The sequence below is a fragment of the Pinus tabuliformis genome, chromosome 8 (genome assembly GCF_031772625.1).
Source record: "Pinus tabuliformis cultivar Carrire ecotype Pingquan chromosome 8, CPIR1, whole genome shotgun sequence".
Taxonomy (NCBI): Eukaryota; Viridiplantae; Streptophyta; class Pinopsida; order Pinales; family Pinaceae; genus Pinus; species Pinus tabuliformis.
Window position 1 is genome coordinate 650,982,393 of NC_142294.1, and position 18,843 is coordinate 651,001,235.

The window sequence follows — 18,843 nt, forward strand, 5'->3', positions numbered from 1 at the left end:
TGATCCGGTAATACCGTTCGCACGGGCCGCCGGGGTGATGTCCACTGCGCTTTCATCATACCACTCCTCTGACTGTACCTACCTGCATTTATAATCTGGGACTTCCCAACCCAGTCATCATTCCAATTGATTACCTCCAGAATTCTCGTTCGTGGCTTGATCATGGTCATCTTTTATTATGTTTGCCAGGTCCGCCCACTCCCTCTTGTATTGCACCGCTGTCCATTGGCTGTCCACCAAACTACCCTGACCTCTGCAACCCCAGTTCGCCAGGTAATCGGCCGCACGATTCCCGTCTCTTCTGACGTGGTAGAGAATTTTGTAATCCAGTCGTTTGAGCAGTTCCGCTATCTCCTGGACAATTCCGGCGGTTCTCCAACTGCTGGTAATTTGTTCCCAGTCTCTACCGTTATTTAGTTTTTTCATGATCTCAATCGCCATCTGCGAATCGCCTACAATTTCCACATTTGTATAGCCATTTCTGATTGCGATCCTTAACCCCTGATGAATCGCCCAGAGTTCAGCCTCGTTATTCGTCATCTCCCCACCCCATTCAGCATAAATCCATCTGACCTTCTTCTTGTCATCACGGAAAATTCCTCTGAATCCTGCATTCCCCGGATTCCCCTTTGAAGCACCATCGAAGTTCAATTTGATAAAATTTTCCTTGGGATAGCTGAATTTGTCTGAACTCTGAGTTCGCTCTCCATGCCTTTTTTCCTGCTTCTGATAAACCATTTCATAATTTAAACTTAAATTGTTTAGGATTACTCCCTCTATTGAATCAGTCTTCCAATCTTCCGCCTCCCATTTCTCAGATAGGATTGTTTCTCTCATGAGATTAATCGCTCTTCTCCATACAATTTCCGGCTTCTTCACTTTGTCCTGGAAAATCCGCCGGTTCCTTTCCTTCCATATCATCCATAACACAAATCCCGCAATAAGGTCCCAAGCTCTGCGCACCACTTTACATTGGTATTTCTCCTTATGCCATTGAAAGATTATTGCCTTGATATCCCCGGGGACTAGCTCGGTTTTACAGAATATCTTTCTAGTGTCCAGCCATAATTTTCTGGTAAACATGCAATTAATAAGGAGATGATCTCGCGTTTCCTCATCCTTTTTACAAAGACAACATCTAGAAGGACCGCTAAAACCTTTTTTTTGAATTCTGTCCCATGTTAGGATCTTATTTTTGGCTGCAAGCCATGTGAACAGGGATATTTTCGGCCACCAGTTGCTTTTCCAGATTATCATCCATTCTTGATTCTCCTCATTTATAACCTAGGCGTCAGTTAAGTAGTATGCCTCTTTGACTGTGAAGGATCCTTTCGCAGAGTTCCCCCATCTCAGAATGTCTTTTCCTATTCTAGCTTTTATCTTCCTGGAGTTAACCTCTTTCATGAAAGCTTCCTGTTGCTCTCTATTTAGCTCATTGTCCCATTCTTTTGGATCTATCCATTTCCTCCAGATTCCATCTAATTCATCTGCCTTCCAATAGTCTTTAACACATTTTCGATTTCTCCCTATTTTGTCCTGTAATTGGTGGACATTCTGAATTCTGTTCATCCTTTCCTTTTGCTGCCATCTCTCCTCCCAGAAGTTGGCTTCTTCACCTCCTCGTATTTCCCAGAACGCATGTCTTTCTACTATATCTCTATTCTGCCAAGCTAAATCCCAAATTGTTGACCCCTTCGGAGTTTCTTTCAATCTCAGGATGTCCTCAGTTGTATTCGGCATGTTGTATTTGTGTGTCCATATAGCTTTCCATAAGTCATTGCCCCCTCTTAACCATCGCCACCAGAGCTTTGCACCTAACACTCTGTTCAGCTTTTCTGGATCCCGCAGACCTAGACCTCCTTTTTCCTTTCTTTCTGTTAAGTGATTCCAGGAAACTAAGGCCCATTTTTTACGTTGTGTTGTCCCTCCCCAAATAAATTTTCTCATGATCTCCCTAATCTTTGCACAGACTCCTGATGGGGCTGCCATTATTGACAGTGGATAGATGGGAATGGCTTGTAAAACCGATTTTGCCAGTACTACCCTTCCTGCTATATTCAGAGTTCTGAAGGCCCAATTCATCATTTTATTCTTTAATTTATCCAACACTCCTTGCCAATTTTTCAACTTTTTGGAAGTGAAGTCAAGTAAATTTCCCAGATATTTCGTAGGTAGCTCTCCTTGTTTGAAGCCCAGCAATCTTATGAGATGGATTCTGATTTGTTCTATAGTATTAAATATAAACACACAAGACTTATCTTTGTTAATCTCCAGACCCGAGGCTTCTGCAAATAAGTCTAAAATCCTCTTCAACTGCCTTATTTCTTTAACCGTTGGCTCCCCAAATAACATGATATCGTCAACAAATTGTTGATGAGTTATTGGCAGGTTATTACCCCAAAGTCTCAATCCCTTAATGTTATTCGCTGCTCTTTCTTTCTTAATGTATCTACCCAGGCCCTCTGCAGCCAGAATGAAAAGAAATGGGGATATCGGGTCACCCTGTCTAATGCCTCTAGAAGCATTGAAGGCTTTTGATGGGGAGCCATTTACAAGGATCGAAAAATTCGGAGTTGAGATTAGACTGTGAATCCAGTTAATCCACCTCTTACAAAAACCAAAACTTTCAAGGACTTCTTCTAAGTATTTCCAGCTCAATCTATCATAGGCCTTCGACAGATCTAATTTAATCATCATACCCCTCTGTTTTTTCATTTTGAGAGAATGGATAACCTCCTGAGTCACTACCAGCCCATCCAGGATTTGTCTACCTTCAACGAAACCAGTTTGTTCCGTGGAAATTAACTTGTCCAGCATGGGCTTTAATCTTTTGGCTATTACAGTTGTTATTATCTTATAAATTACATTGCATAATGCAATGGGTCTGAAACCCTTAACATCTTCCAAATTTTCATTCTTAGGAATCAAAGCATAAAAGGTAGAGTTAATTGCAGGCCATACCTTTTGGTTCATCCGAGATTCTTCTATCAGATCCAGAATTTCTTCTCTCAGGAAATGCCATCCCGCTTGGTAGAATTCAATCGTAAAACCATCAGGACCTGGAGTTGTACCCTTTTTCATGGATTTTACAATTTCATCTAACTCCTCCATATTGACTGCTCGCATCAATGCGTTATTTTGGTCCTCTGTAACTAGTCGAGGAATGGCTGAGCATATTTCTTTTATTGCTTCTGTTCTATCCACTAAGGGTTCCGCTACAATGTCTTTGTGGTAATCCACCAGCACTTGCTCTATTCCTTCCTGATCCACTATTCTTTCACCATTTTGGTCTCTGATGGACAATATCCTATTTCTTTGCCTGTGCTGAACCATAGCCTGATGGAAAAATTTTGTGTTTCGTTCACCTTCCCTTAGCCATTTTATTCTTGATTTCTGCCTCCAGAGGATTTCTTCTTGTTTCCTCCTTTCCTCCAATTTCCCAAGAATTATCCCTTCTTCCTGAATGCTCTCCACTGTCCTTCCTTCTACTATAATTTTTTGTTGCAGAGCCTCCATCTCTCCTTCAAGTTTTTGTTTTTCCTCCAAAATATTACCAAATTCTTCCTTGTTCCATTTTCTGATTTTTCCTTTTAGCTCTTTAAGTTTCAATTGGAAGGTATGCATTTTTCCTTTGCCCTTCACTGTACTCTGCGTCCACCATTCTTCCATTTTCTTTATAAATTCCGGATCCCTTAACCAAAAGGTTTCAAATCTAAAAGGTCTTCTTCCAAGATTCCGTTTAATATCCACCTCCAATCTGATAGGCCAATGGTCCGAACCAAGAGAAGGCATGATCTTTGCTTCAACAAAAACATCCTTATTCATAATGCTTTCTGAAACTAGGAAGCGGTCAAGTCTCGATGCTATCTGATTTTTACCCCCTCTCCTATTATTCCAGGTGTAGATTCCATTGATAGTGTGAATATCTACAAGTCTTAACTCATCTATTACCTCATTGAAACTATCCATGTATTGATCTGATTTTCTTATCCCTCCCTTTTTCTCCCCTAGGGATCGGATTAGGTTAAAATCGCCTCCTATAACCCAAGCAGACTCTGGATACATTCTGCGAATGGCTTTCATATTTTTCAAAAAGCTTTCTTTTTCTCCTGGGGTATGTGGGCCGTAAACCCCTGAAATGACTACCTTTTCATTTGTACCTACTATTCTACCCATACCTGTAAGGATTCTGGCCATACTAGTCCAGCCTTCTAGGATTATGTCGTTTGGGTTCCACAAAATTGCAATTCCTCCCGCAGATCCAATAGCATCTTGTCCCATAACTTCGTATTGAAGCTTATTCTTGTTGATTATTACTTCCAGCTGCTGCACTGTAATTTTCGTTTCCTGAAGAATCATAATACTCGGTTTGTCCTTTTTCAATTTCTCTTTCATGTACCTCTATTTCCCTTTACTGTTCAAACCCCTAATATTCCAACTGATAATAATCATTTAAAACTTTTGATAGGAGGGGAAGAATACCTCTGACAGAGGTATCACTTTACCTGAATTTATCAACGTTTCTCCCACAGTCTGAATGGTTTCAGACAACGTTTTCCGTCCTCTTTTCCTGCTGTTTTTGCCAGAGCCGTCCATTCCCATTTGACCATTCTCCTGTTCGCTTGCTATGGTTATCTGTTTGTCCATGTTCTCCCCTTTTTTTTCTTTGTATTTTTGAAATGCTTCTTTGTATAGTTGTTTCTGTTTCTCTGGTATGAATCTGCTATCCAGGTTTTTCCATTCCTGAATTAACTGTTTCATGATTTTTTCCTCCTCCACCTCATTTTCCGTCTGGTCTTCCACCTCCATCTGGGTTTGGTTTGTTACTGTTCCTGACTCTCCTACAGGTCGTTCTTCAGCTGCTTTCCCTATATCTGCTTCTTTTCCTTTTATATCTTTAACTATTTCCATTGGCGTATTTCCAGGATCTTCGTCATCCTCCAGGTTCACTTCATAATCCTCGTTTTCATTCTGGAGAATTTGAAATTTGTTTTGACTCGCTGTATTAAGGGGTTCTTCCTGTGTCTGAGTTTTGGAGCCATCTTTGCCTTGTTTCTTCCTCCTTGTAACCTGTTGAAAGTCCCTATCTACCTCTTCCATTTTTCCTGATTCTCTTTGATATTCTTCTTGATTTCTTTTTAACCCTTCCTCTTTATTCAATGGACATTGTCTATATAAATGGCCGTATTCATGGCATTTTCGGCACCTAAATGGAATATGTTCATAGTCTATTGGCTGTTGCCAGATTTCATCATGATATTCCAGCTCAATATATTCTGGAAGGGGTTCTGCTATATTCATGTATACACAGAGCCTTGCATATGATGTATACTTGCCTCGCTTCGTTGCTTCTGCTATTTTGACAAAGCCCCCGATTGTTTTTCCAATCCCCTCGAGTATTTCAGGGTCCCAAAATTCCACTGGTAAACCAAACAATCTAATCCAGACAGGGGCAGCTAGTATTTTTTCTTTTTCAGGGTTATATCTTTCTTCCCAGTATTTCATAAACAGACCCGCATTGTTCATAAAATACGGTCCTTCCTCAAAAACCCTGTCTTTGTCCTCCAGATTCGCAAAGATGGCTGTAAAAAACCCTTTTGCTCCCAGTTTCAGATCTATATGTCCTTTTGGTCTCCACCTTTGATAGATCCACCTATGCAGTTCTTTCTCAGATGGCCAATACCCTACGAACTTGCAAATCAGCGCATGGTCCTTCATGTAGCAGTTATATTCCTCAAGTTTGTTGCAGGGAATGACATATCTAGGTTGTTTTTGTGCCCTTGGAAGGCATTTCCCACCCATCCTCTTTTGCCATAGGTTACCCATCACTGGTGCATAGTTTTCCTTCAGATTTCGCTGCATTCCACTTGCACTGGTTTCACCTGCTACAACATTTTTGTAGGAGGGGATCTCTCCCCTCCCCTGCCGATTTTCCATTTCCTACTCAGCTGTGATACGTTTAATGTTTAACCACGTTTCTTGGCATGAAAACTTATTACTTAACTCGTTTCTGCTACGAGCTCACCTAACTCACTCCACCTGTCGTGCCTCCCTTCGTCTTCTGCTCCGCGTTTTTCGTCTGCAGCTCCGAAGCGCTGCGCCGATGGCTTACCCTAGCCTGCAAACCCTAGCGCCACCGCATCCGCTTTCGGTCACAGGGAGCCCTTCCCATTATACTTTTCCTATGTTAAATGTGCGATGGTCTTCTTAAAAAGGTAAAAAATAAAAAGTAAAAGAAGATTCTTATTCTAGAAGCCTCGAGATTGGTATATATTATGAAGTGGTCGAGATTGGTCTTGAGCTCCCTTTGTCCTGGACATCTTTCCTACCATAGTTTATCCATCCCATTCATTATGGATCTCCTTCCTCCCTTTATGGATATCTCAATTTCCACCCTTCCCTTAAAAGAGTAATGCACTCAAAGATAATTGGGTTTCCATTTTTGACATTTGAATTATACATACATGTTGTCCAGGTATCCATTAGAGACTTTTTCATTACAAGGGTTTCGATTAAGGGTAATTGGAAGGAGGCTTCCAACATCAAGGCCCAGTTGTAATTCTCCTTCTATTCATTCTTAATACAAATATATGTTTCTTTCCCACACTCATTTTTCATCATTTTTGTTGTAAGACTCCTTGATCACATACATAGTTTATGATTGAATATTTCATGTATTATATGCTTTGATCATTTGTTTTTTTTGCCTTTGCAGCTCTCTTCTTGGAGAATCGAGAGAAAAAATTTGAAATATACAAAGGATAACAACAAGGATCATCAGCAAGCATTTCAAAACAAGGTATGAGCAATGCATTCTATTTACATCTATGATGTTACGATAAATTAGGGATTGTTTTCATATGTTTGTTTATTTGTTTTTAGACATGGTTTCTGAGTCTACGGAGATTTGTCCTATCAATAGGATAATATTTTTCCACTAAATAAGTTGGTGACTCCATTGCGGCATAAGATGCTCTTCAGTTTCCCTTGTTTAAAAAAAAATGAACTATGTTCTGAGTCTCTGGTCTATTGAAAAATCTATAGGGCTATAGTTAGGATGATTTCTCTTAAACTTGATAACTGCTTGTGATGAATTTTCACTTTTTCTTACTTATTAGCTTATTCTCTTATTATTATGTTATTATTATCATCAAACATCTACCAAAACAAGAAGATCAACTGTACATAAGAACATAGGAAATAAGATGCAAGCCAGGGCCAAATCTCTCCACTTGAGAGGAAAACTGACAAATCTATTATCTTCTTATAGATTCTTCAAATGATGAATTCCAAGACCTCTAGATCAATACCAATACCCTTCCAAGACCAAGTCTGACCTTCTTGATTATGTGCTTCTTTTTTCCAAGTCAAACCCAGTCTAATCTCTTCCAGCTATAGAACTTCGACCCCCAGCTATAGAATTTTGGCCTCTACTACAGGTCTGAAATTTTTGGCCCCTACAACAACTATTTCCTCCACACGTGTGAGAAAATATAGGGCTTCCAAGGATTCCTTTGACCTTAGCTTGAGCTTTTCCTTCTTCTAGGGCTTTAGGATGACCTAATAAACCTTCCTTCGACCCTCTTTCTACAATTTCTCCAAGTTCGATCTTGTAGCAGAAAAACCCTAGCCTCCTCCCTTCGCACATGTGAAAAGAGAGAGAGAAATAACCCAAAACTTATCCTTCATACTTTTTCCTTATTCATTGGCCTTATTCTTCTTCTCCTTCACTTAAATGATGAGAGGATGAATGGTGTCCATAGGAAGTTGAGTTCTCTCCTCTATATAGGCTTTTAAGGTGGACGAAATCCCCCATATGAGGCTGACTTCTTAGCTTCTAGTACGACTTGGTCTTGTACAGTATTTTGACACTTTTAAATATGAAAATAATTATTTTTACAAGTTACAATGTTCTTGATGGAGTATTGTTCATATGAAAATTACTCTTTTGACTTCTTAACCCTAGGACAAACCCTAGAAGCACTTAATGGCTGGTTGACCTCTAAAATAAAAGACCTTGAGGATGAAACCAATGTTACAAAAATAACAATAATTTCTCTTTAATTTTACAATATAAAAAACTCAAAAGTACATTTCATATTTATGAAGATTGAACCTAGTTACACATTTTCCAACACTCCATCTTAACTAGGGAGGTATTCTTAAATGGTACATGGATGTTCTCAAAATAAATAGATCTCATAAGAAGCATAGGATTGGTAAGTTATCTCTTTCCATCATACCAACCAACATTGTCACATAGTAAGGCCTTGACTAACAACTCTATCTCTCCACAAGATCAGAACACAATGCTAGTGAGACCAATGACTGATAAACACCATCATCATTGTCTCTCAAGGTACATACCCCACCCAGGTGTTCATAAGGTATGTCCTTCTAGGAAAATTCCTATCTTGGAATGACACATCATCAAGGAATTTCCCCTACGATTACTCTTATCTTGGATGCCATACCTCATCCTCAAAGAGTATCGAATTCCATATTCTTACCTAATCCTCCATTCTTTCTTCATGAAGTGAAGACAAGAATGATGTGTTTATCTCTCCCTCTCAACTATGGAGTATATATCAATCAATCCAAGCTTGTTTCTCAAATACACAAGCTTCTTATTAGGAAGATATTTTGTCAATAGGTAGCTACATGTTCATCAGTGGAGCTATACCATAGCTACAATACTCCATCCTGCACCATCTTTTGAATGTAGAGATACTTGTTATTTATGTGCTTTGTCTTTCCATGAAAAATTGGGTGTTCAGAAAACTTTATACGGTTGGTGTTGTTGCCATGTATCACCATAGGGTCCATTTGTCCTTCAAAAAAGTCGAACAATAACTTCCTCAACCAAAAATATTCTCTACTTACTTCATCTGTTGTAATATATTCAACCTCAACACTACTCAAAGAAACTGGTTCTTGTTTTCTACTCATCTAGGAGATCATGGAGGATCCCAAACTAAAACATCATCCAGTAGTGCTTCTTCCATCTATCTCACTGCCTCCCTAGTCGAAATTTGTATATCCAATCAAGTGGACATCATTCCTCTTATCATACTTCAAGTAGTAATGGATTGTTCCTTCCAGATATATCAGTATGTTCTTGGTTGCTACCCAATGATCATGATTGGACTCTACTTGGAACTGAATGATAACATTCACTACAAAGCAAATTTCTATTCGAGTATTTACCAAGTACATCAGTGAACCAATCAATTATTTATACCTTGTCGGATCCACCAGGCTTGATTCAAAACTTTTTAGCCTATTCAAGTTTGTGATGATAGGGGTTGTCATAGGTTTGCAATCCATCATGTCAAACCTCTTCAACATATTATTCACATACTTTCATTGACCTAGATAAATCTCATCAGGTCCTTCCCAAACTTCCAACACCAAATAATAGTGCATCATCCTTAGATCCTTAATATCAAATTATGCTGCCAGATTCTTCTTGCATTCTTAAATACGACCTTCTACACCTGTCATGAGAAGATCATCCACAAATATAAGAATTATTATAGATTAATCCTTCACAACCTTGATATATAGATTCAGATCATCAGAACACTTTAAGAAGCCCAATCTTCGTAGGTATACATCCATCCTTGCATACCATGCCCTTGGTTCCTTCTTAAGGCCATACAATGCCTTCTTTTGATAAGCATAAGCCTCTCTATCTTTTACTTCATATCCCAAGGGTTGTTCTATATATACTTCTTAATCGATTATGCCATTCAGGAATGCAATCATGAAATCCATTTGATGGATGTTCCATCCCATTAATGTTGCCAAAGAGACCAATGAATGTGTAGTTATATATCTTGTTGTAGGTGTAAATGTATCTTCATAATTGATGCCTTCCTGTTGAGAGAATCCCCTAGCCACAAATATTTTCTTATTTTTGTCAATACTTCCATATGCTGCATGTTTAATTTTGTAGAGCCATTTTTTAGTTACCACATATTTGTCTTCAAGCCTAGGTACAATTTCCCAAACTCCATTGTCGTTATAAATTGATACTACTCATTCATGGCATCTTTCTATTCTTGATGTTTGACAATCTCTTCAAAGGTGGATGGTTCAATTTCTATTAACTTTGTCATATAGGCTTCATACCCTGAATATCTTTTGGGCTTCTTACTTTCCCTGAATGTGCCTTTGGATGCTCCATGTCCTTTTGCATCTAGAAGGGTAGACTTTAATGAACTAGGCATCTTTTTTATTTCAAAGATGATCACGGGTTGCAAAGGTTCATTGGGACCTTCATCTTTATGATTTTAGTTTTCTTCCTCCATAGTACATTCTGATTCAAATATTGGAAGTTCTTCATCATCATAGTCCATCGGGAGGTCCTTTGATTTCTTGAACGTAATATTTTCATCAAAGATCACATCTCAGTTTACTTCTATTCAGTGTCCTTCCTTTATGGAGATATTATATTACTTTGAAGTATTACTATAGCCAACAAGTATTCCCTTCATGCTTGTAGGATCCAACTTCTTTCCTCTATCCTTCATAATGGGAATATAGACTAGATAGTGAAATATTCGAAGACGGTCCATGCTTGGTTTCTTCCCAGTGAATGCTTCTTCAGGAGTCATGTTGTGTAGTGACCTGTGAGGACTTCGATTTTGAACATATACAACAATATTTGTTGCTTCTCCCAACATAAATTTTGGTAAGTCTTGATCATGTAACATGGTTCTTACACTTTCTTTAATAAATCAATTCTTTCATTGAACAACTCCATTTTGTTCAGGATTATATTGGACTATCATCTCCATCTTAATCCCAGCATCCTTACAGAAAGATATGAGTTCATTTTATGTTTATTCTCCTCCATTGTAGATCGTATAATCTTTATTCTTTTTCTGTAAGGTTCTCTACTACAACTTTGAATTCTTGAAATGTATCGAACACTTCATGCTTTGATTTCAGCAAAGAAATCCAAGTTTTCCTTGAGTAGTCAACAATGAACATTACGTAATATAGATGACCTCCAAGAGACTTTATATACATAGAACCACATACATTAGAATGAATGAGATCCAGGATTTCTTTTGACCTTGAAGAACTTCTTCCAAATGGTCTCTTTACATTTTTTCCTAAATCACATCCCTTACATACTCCTTCATGATCATCATTGTGTTCAAGGACGCCATTCACCATTGAATTTAGAGTTGGAAAGGTTTTGTATTGAAGGTGACCAAACCTTATATGCCAAAGTTCACATGGACTTGCTTCACTGTGAACCAAATCTTAAGAGAGAGGAGTCAACGATTTGTAATCTTCCTTCACGAATCCCAATGATCTTTTCATTTTTCATACTAGATTTTTTATCCCATACTACAACCTTTCCGTATATAAAAGCGATTCTATCTCCCTTATCTTCTAGACATGAAATATTAAGTAGATTATTTTGCAAACTTGGAACTAATAGGATGTTGTTGAGATGAATATTTCCTCCATTCTATAGCTCCAAATAGGTTGATCCAATTCCCCTTACATAATATCTCTTCTTGTCACCAAACTCAAATAAGTAAGAAGATTTTCCTCTTGATAATGTCTTTAGTTTCTTGTATTCATTTGTCATATGTCTTGATGCTCCATTATCGATTACCCAAATATTATCATCTTCAAATGTGTCAGTAAGTGCTAAGAATAACCCTTCATCCTTTGAAGAATTCTTGGTCATACTATTATTGATGGATAATATGTTATTCCATAATTCCTTAATAATAGGAAGGGAAATGTAGAAAGAGATCAAGGGAGATAGAAGGAAAAGGATAAGGGAGGTTAGAGAGACAAACAAAGACAAAGGAAAAAGGGGAAATGTGGGGTTTAGAGAGAGAGAGAGAGAGAGAGGGGGGGGGATGTAGCGGGAGCCATATAGGGGTAGAGAGAGACATAAATAAATAGAGGGATATAGGAGGGAGACACATGAGGGAAGGGGGAGATAGATATGGGAGAATGAAGATAGATACAAATAGATAAACAAAGATAATTAAGATAATAAGGATAGAAAAAATAAGACATAGGGATGGAGAGGAGGGATAGGGATAAGGGGAGAGAGAGATAAATGAGGAATTGAATAGAAAGACAAGTGAATAAGAAAGGGAAAGAGAGATAGAAAGATGGATAGGGATAGGGAGATATAGAAATGGGTTGAGAAGGAAAGCTTAAGGGGAGAGGGAGAGAGAGATAAGGAAGAGGAGAGAAATGTGAGAAGGAAGGGAGAGAGATGCAATAAGGAAGAGAGAGAGATGGGGGAATGTGAGAGATAGGGAGAGAGAGATAGGGGAATAAAAAGGGAGGGGAGGGTAGAGAGAGAGAGAGGCCCAAAGGGAGAGAGGGGAGGGAAACATAGGGAGAGAAAGAGAGAAAAAGGGATGTAGGAAAATAAAGAGAAGGGAGTATGGGGTTAGGAAGGATTAGATCGAGGGAGAGAGGGAGGTGGAAGGAAGAGAGATAAAGGAGGAGGAGGAGGAAATAGGCAAAGGGGGATAGAGGAAAACAAATGGATAGGAAAATGGGGATAGAGAGGAGGGAAATGTGGGGAGGGTGATTGAGTGAAAGTTATTGGGAGAGAGAGGGTGGGCCTAGCGATTGGGAGAGAGAGATTGATATAAGATGAACACATAAGTATAGAGAGTGAAATGGATAAGAAAAGAGAAAATGATAAATATGGAGTTTGAGTGAGGAAAGAGGGAGAGGTAGAGAGAGGGAAGGAAGATGGAAAAAGAGAGCATGCACATTACAGAATGTGTGTGTGTGTTCTATAATGCATGCACATTAATAACACACACACACACTATTGATTTCATAAAATAATTGGAGAGAATACATTTTTCAATTATGTGGTGGGTGAGGTGGCTACATTGGTTTTAGGTTTAGATTCACAAACCCCTTGGTTTGGTCGACACAAAGAAGAAACACATCCATTTTTAAAACTTATTAATTTTCAACCATGATTTTGTATATGATATAAGTGCTAGTTTCTAATGAAACTAAACACATTTATAGAGATCCATGTGTAGATTCTAAATATACATTTTTTTTTCCAAAACTGGTTAGTTTTTTTTAATTTAATTTTTTTTAAAGATATATCAAAATTATAAAAAAACATAGTTATTTGATTTCCACTATAAATTTTATTGGTTGACTTACTTTGAAATCGAAAAACAAATCCCACATTGGAATAAATGAACAAATGAAAGCCTACATATAAAAATACAATTATGAATATGTTAAGACCCTCATAGTGAGGCCTAGTAATTGACCTTATCATTTTAAGGCTTCATTTTGTTTCTTAGTTTAAAAATATATATAAAATCAACATTAAAAATTATTGAAAAATAATGATGCACAATATCCATCTATTATCTACAATCATACATCTTTGTTTCAAAAATATCCATCATTTACATGCCAAATCAAGGCCCAACACAAAAATATGCATTATGTTTTAGAGAAAAAAATAGCATACCATCTTAGAAAAGCACCATTTTTTTTAGGTTACAACATTTTTTCTTGAATAAAAGTTATGTATCCATTAAGACGACTCTCTATATTTCATCATTTTACACAATGTCCTAAAAATTGTGTAAGTACCTCTAATAATTCTTTTTAGAGATCAAATTTATTCTTTTCCAGATTTCCATTGCAACCAACCTTTCATAATTGGGTAGCATTATCATGCACAAGCCCTAGTATATTTCCTTAAAGGGTCATTTAGGCCTTTAAAATAAGCCTTTAACATACAATGAAGTCACTTTCATTGAAACCCCTTGGTGTCATGCATCTTTGTCTCATTATTATTGAGGTCTTAGAGAACATGGAAGCATCTAGTAGTAGGAAATGTATCCAACCAATAATCACCAATAGTTCATTCATGTAGCTACTTTTGATGGCCCTTGAAGTCATGCATGACTTCATTTTCTTAGGGGTGGAGAGGGAAAGTGTGATCTTCATCCCCAATTGTAGAAGATGAATCATGGTGTTGTGTGACAATTTTCAATGTTATCTTAGTGTTATAGCGAACTAATCCTTCTTGCAAACAGGAAGGATCTCCATATATTTCCAACAAAACCTAGTAACAAACATCAAAAGAATTGCTACTTTTCCTTAACCTGAACTAAAACATGAAACATGTAGTACGTGGAGAATCGCTTACCTATTAGTGAAGTTCTTGTAGAAGTCCTTTCAGTGCTTTCCACGACCATATTTTCTTCAATGGCTTGGAGGCTTTCCTAATGCTTTCAACAACTTCTCCATGATTCTCCAAAAGAGATCTGCATAGACAAAAACATTCAGAGGGATCAAATCATATCGCATATAAAGTCAAAGGTAAATGAAGTTCTTAACTTAACAATTATAAACCATTTGAGATCAAGGAATCTCACAAATAACATCAAAATAGATGCAATTAGGAAATAACAATTGCTTTGTATTGAATTCAAAGGAGAACAAGCTTACAACCTGGTTTCCTTGATGTCACAAGCCTCTTCCAATGGTCTCCAATATTCTCCTTGTATGAAAAGGTCTTCTAGCCCTATTTTAGCAGCATAGGTTTAGCTTCAATGGTCCTCCCTAACCCTCTGGTTTGTGCTTGATTTATAGCCCAAGAGGAGGAGGTTTGAGATCCTCTTCCTAAGGGATGAGATCCTCAAAAGGTGGGATTAGGGCTCCACAAAGAGATGGAATTAGCTCCATGGACAGAGGGACTAGGCTTGATTAAGCATCAACTCAAAGCTTTCAGTTGGGAAAGATTCACCCAACAAAGCTTCTAGATTTCACTTTTTATTTTTAGTTTTGTTAAGTCATGTATGATGTCCACAGTGGAAGATAGGGCACAAATTTGCATTGAATTTAATTGTCAAATTTGTGTATGCACAGAAGATGGCTAGGGAACCATGCAGGTACTAAAAAATAGTTTTCAGACCATGTAATCCAAAATTCTCATTCTCTTTGGGATTGTTTAGTTTCTAGCCTTGTAGGGGAATGATTTGGAACACTTTGATGGATAGAGAAAGATATGGATTGACGGTCATTTGCCTAATGGTGACAAAATAATGTGTAACAGATTTCCCCCTAAAGTGAAAAGTCAGAAAAAATGTTTGAGGACTAAAGTGCTTTACCATGCCAAATTTCATATTAGAGACCATGGTTAGAGACCTGAAAGAATCAATCAAGGGTTACAATGCAATATATAATCATCACTGAGGTAGTAATTCCCATACTCAAAGCATAAATATCTCAATGAATCAGTAGGGAAATACACAAAGCTCCATGTCAACAATAGACACAATATGGATGTACCATCAAATATGGATCCATTTTTACAATCATGAATATTTAAAACTCCACGCAGCCTGGATGGATGAAACTAGATCTGGGGTCTTGGTCTTCATCTCTACTGATCCGTATTATGAATCTAACCATGTGAGTGAATGTCTCATAGTCAAACATGGTAAAAACCACATGATTACCAATCAATTATGTAAATCGTTAACAAGTGTGGAGAAACCACCAATAATAACAATGGTTCTCAAGGTACTTCCAGTAAAATCTATGAAGTGTGAAAAGATGTCCTGAAGTCAAACACTCATAGAATCATTCAATCGAAGGTCAACAATGAGAACTTGTTATCGAAGGCAAGAAACCTACCATTAAGGCATGTAGGCTCAAAGGTACTAAAGAAGGTTTTTAGATCAACTTCCTAGATAATGAGGTTAAGTCGATAGGAAGAAACTTGTCATAGGAGGGCCTACGACACGACACTCTTGTCAAGTTTTGAAGAACAAATTTGGAGTGATCCAAGACTGACTCAGGGATGGTCAACGTGATTGAAAGCTACAAATTGAAAGGTAATTTTTTACATAGGTTGGACTTCTCTTGAACATATTAGCGACATGACATTTTGACTTGGAAGTATTTGACTCAAAAATAATACCCAAAACCAAATTAAATATTTCAATGAGGTATGATTAGGTGTGAGACAAATGGATTTCCAAACCTAGACACAAAGTGATAGAGTTTCATGTTCAAGAGCAACATACTGCCTTTTGTAATACAAAAATAAACGTTTCTTCCCAATTTTTCCCCACCATTACTAGCAAGTACCTCTTTATTTTTATGCAAGCTTGAGGAGGATAACAAATGCTTGTCCTTTAAGCTAATCCTTCAGATGAGTCCTTCAGAGTTTTTTTAATGAACCCTAGGAAGGAGTGGTTTGGTCCCATCATGATGGATGAGTCTTGCATTGTTTACGTTTTACGAGTCCATTGAAGGGATAACTCGATGTCGTTTTCATATTTAAAGAGTTTGAAAAAAAACGAAAGGAAAACCAGTTTAGTTCATGTAACGTTTTAATGAGCCCGGAGAAAGTAAAGCTCAGTGTTTTTCATTTTTAGGGAGTTAGGAGAGAAACATAAGTAGACTCCAAAATGTCATTTTCCATAAATTTAGTCTCTCAAGCCCAGAAAATGGTTAAATAATGCAAGAGAGAACTCTATTGACCATGATGAATCAACATATACCTTTTTCATAAATAGTCCACATCATCTGAAGAGGGGTAAACTTATATCAAGCAAACAATTTTTCGTTTTCTTTAAGTTCAAAACAAACAAGCATACTCGACAATCCTTTCACATTTCAAGAGTCAGAAAAGAGCTTAAAGATAACTCCAGGGTTTCGCTTTTTCGTAATTTTTAACGAGTCCAAAAAAGTGATAAAAATGTACTCATGTCCAAAATGATTCATTTTTGTAATTAAACCTATGTCTTGCACATTTAAACTCAAAAATCATCGTAACCACTCAAGAAACATAGTAAAAACATTAAAATTTTGAATTTTCAAAAGCTAAAGGCAAAAAATAATATTTTAATTGGCTTAAAATGCTTATAAAATTCCAAAAAGTAAAAAACTTTTAACATTTGTGTTTTTACCATTTGAGAGCCATTGAGAGTGCATTTTTACCAAAAACTTCAAAGGCGGATTTCGATCAAATTGGTGAACCAATTCACGAACCATTTTCTCCATGTAAGAAATCGTTCCATTATCTTCATTTTGATTACTTAAATTTTTTATTTCACCATATATTTGGTGATTTTAAGGGGTTTTATTTAATTTAAATTTCACCCTCAATGTGTAGTTACTCCTCATCGAGTCCACGTACACCGACCCTTTTTGTTATACTGAAAAACGTGATTTGTGCGGTTTTTTAAACAATAACCATGCAAATTCGCTTTGTTTATAAAATAGGGTCACGCACAGCATCGACGGTTTTGAAAAAATTAATAAAATGCCTAAAATTTCTTGCAAAATTTATCACATTCTTTTCTAATCATCCTCCGTGATTATTTTCAGGATTTTGAATTGCAAAAATGGAATGGAGGGGGAGAGAACATTAAGATCAAGATGGGCAACTTTAAATAATCCAGTAACACTACAAGCCTTGAGATATTGTGGTCTATACAAATTTTTCATGATACCGGGTATGAAGGCTCAGCTAGATTTGCTGACATGGATGGTAACAAGATGGAATGCTCAGGAATAATGTTTCCAAATTGGAGACCACAAACTTACCATAGATGTAGATGACATATACTTCATGATTGGGCTTCCATGTCATGGGGTTGATATTTATTCATATGGGCACATACCAAGTGGAGAAAAAACAACAACTTAGCTACAACAATATTGTTTTGGAGGGTCCCTGCTTAAAGATGGACGGATTGACATCAAAACTATTGAGAGACTTTCATTGAGGACCATTGCTTTCACTATTGCATGATCGTGTCGAAGTGCAGCACTTCATTTGCTCAATAAGGCCCAAATGCAAATTTTTCTGGAGTGTTCAAAACCTAGCATTTTCAACTAGTGTGAGGAGGTTGTTGTCAATTCCAAAGGACAACTAACTAGACTAAAGACTGGAAAACTAAAAAAAATTGGGTATGGTGCCATCGTGATCTCATTTTCTCTAGAGAGGATTCCTCTTCTTTCCTCACATATATCTATAGATGCAGGACCTCGAGATCCTCATATGCTACAGTGGATTTTGTTTATGGCATGCCACGGAGGTGGTGATGGCCCAATTGTGATATATATTCCTGACTTTTTTGGGTGGTTGGAATGCCATATCATCATAATCGAGGAATTTTTGTATGTAGACATGGATTACATTGGTGATCCAAATATCCCACTTCCTGCAAGAATATAGTGGGGTGACATAGGTAAAAATTTCACATTTCTGTTATTTTGTTTTTTTAGAATTTTTTGTTTTCTAACATCCAAAACTAACTATTTAAAATAATCATGCATATGTGGGCCCAGTCAGACCAGCAACATTATGTCGATTTGATAGATATGACGAGCAGCCAACAACTCTTGTGGTATAGAACCTTGATACAATAGAGGCCTTATCTGAGCTTGAGACAAACCTAGAGAGGTTGACTTTGAATATCCCAGATGTTGGGATCGATGATTTGCCTCTCTATTACAAGAGGCATACTGTGGGAGTTCTTGGGTCAATCAGTCGCTTGTAATGATGATTTTCTCACGCCATCATTTGTTACCATGATCTCCATGCTTAAATTCTAGTCATGGGGCTAGATTTTCTTTTTTGATATATTAGCATGTTCGAATAATAAAGGCCACATGGTTGCATATGTCTTGGATGGCATTTTGTAAAGCCACACTTTTTACAAACATTTTGATTAATGGAAACTACTACTATTATTTTAGTTTATCTTGTGCAATATGTGGATAGATATTGTATTTATTTCTTACAGATGTTACGAATGTTGATTTAACATAATTAGCCAA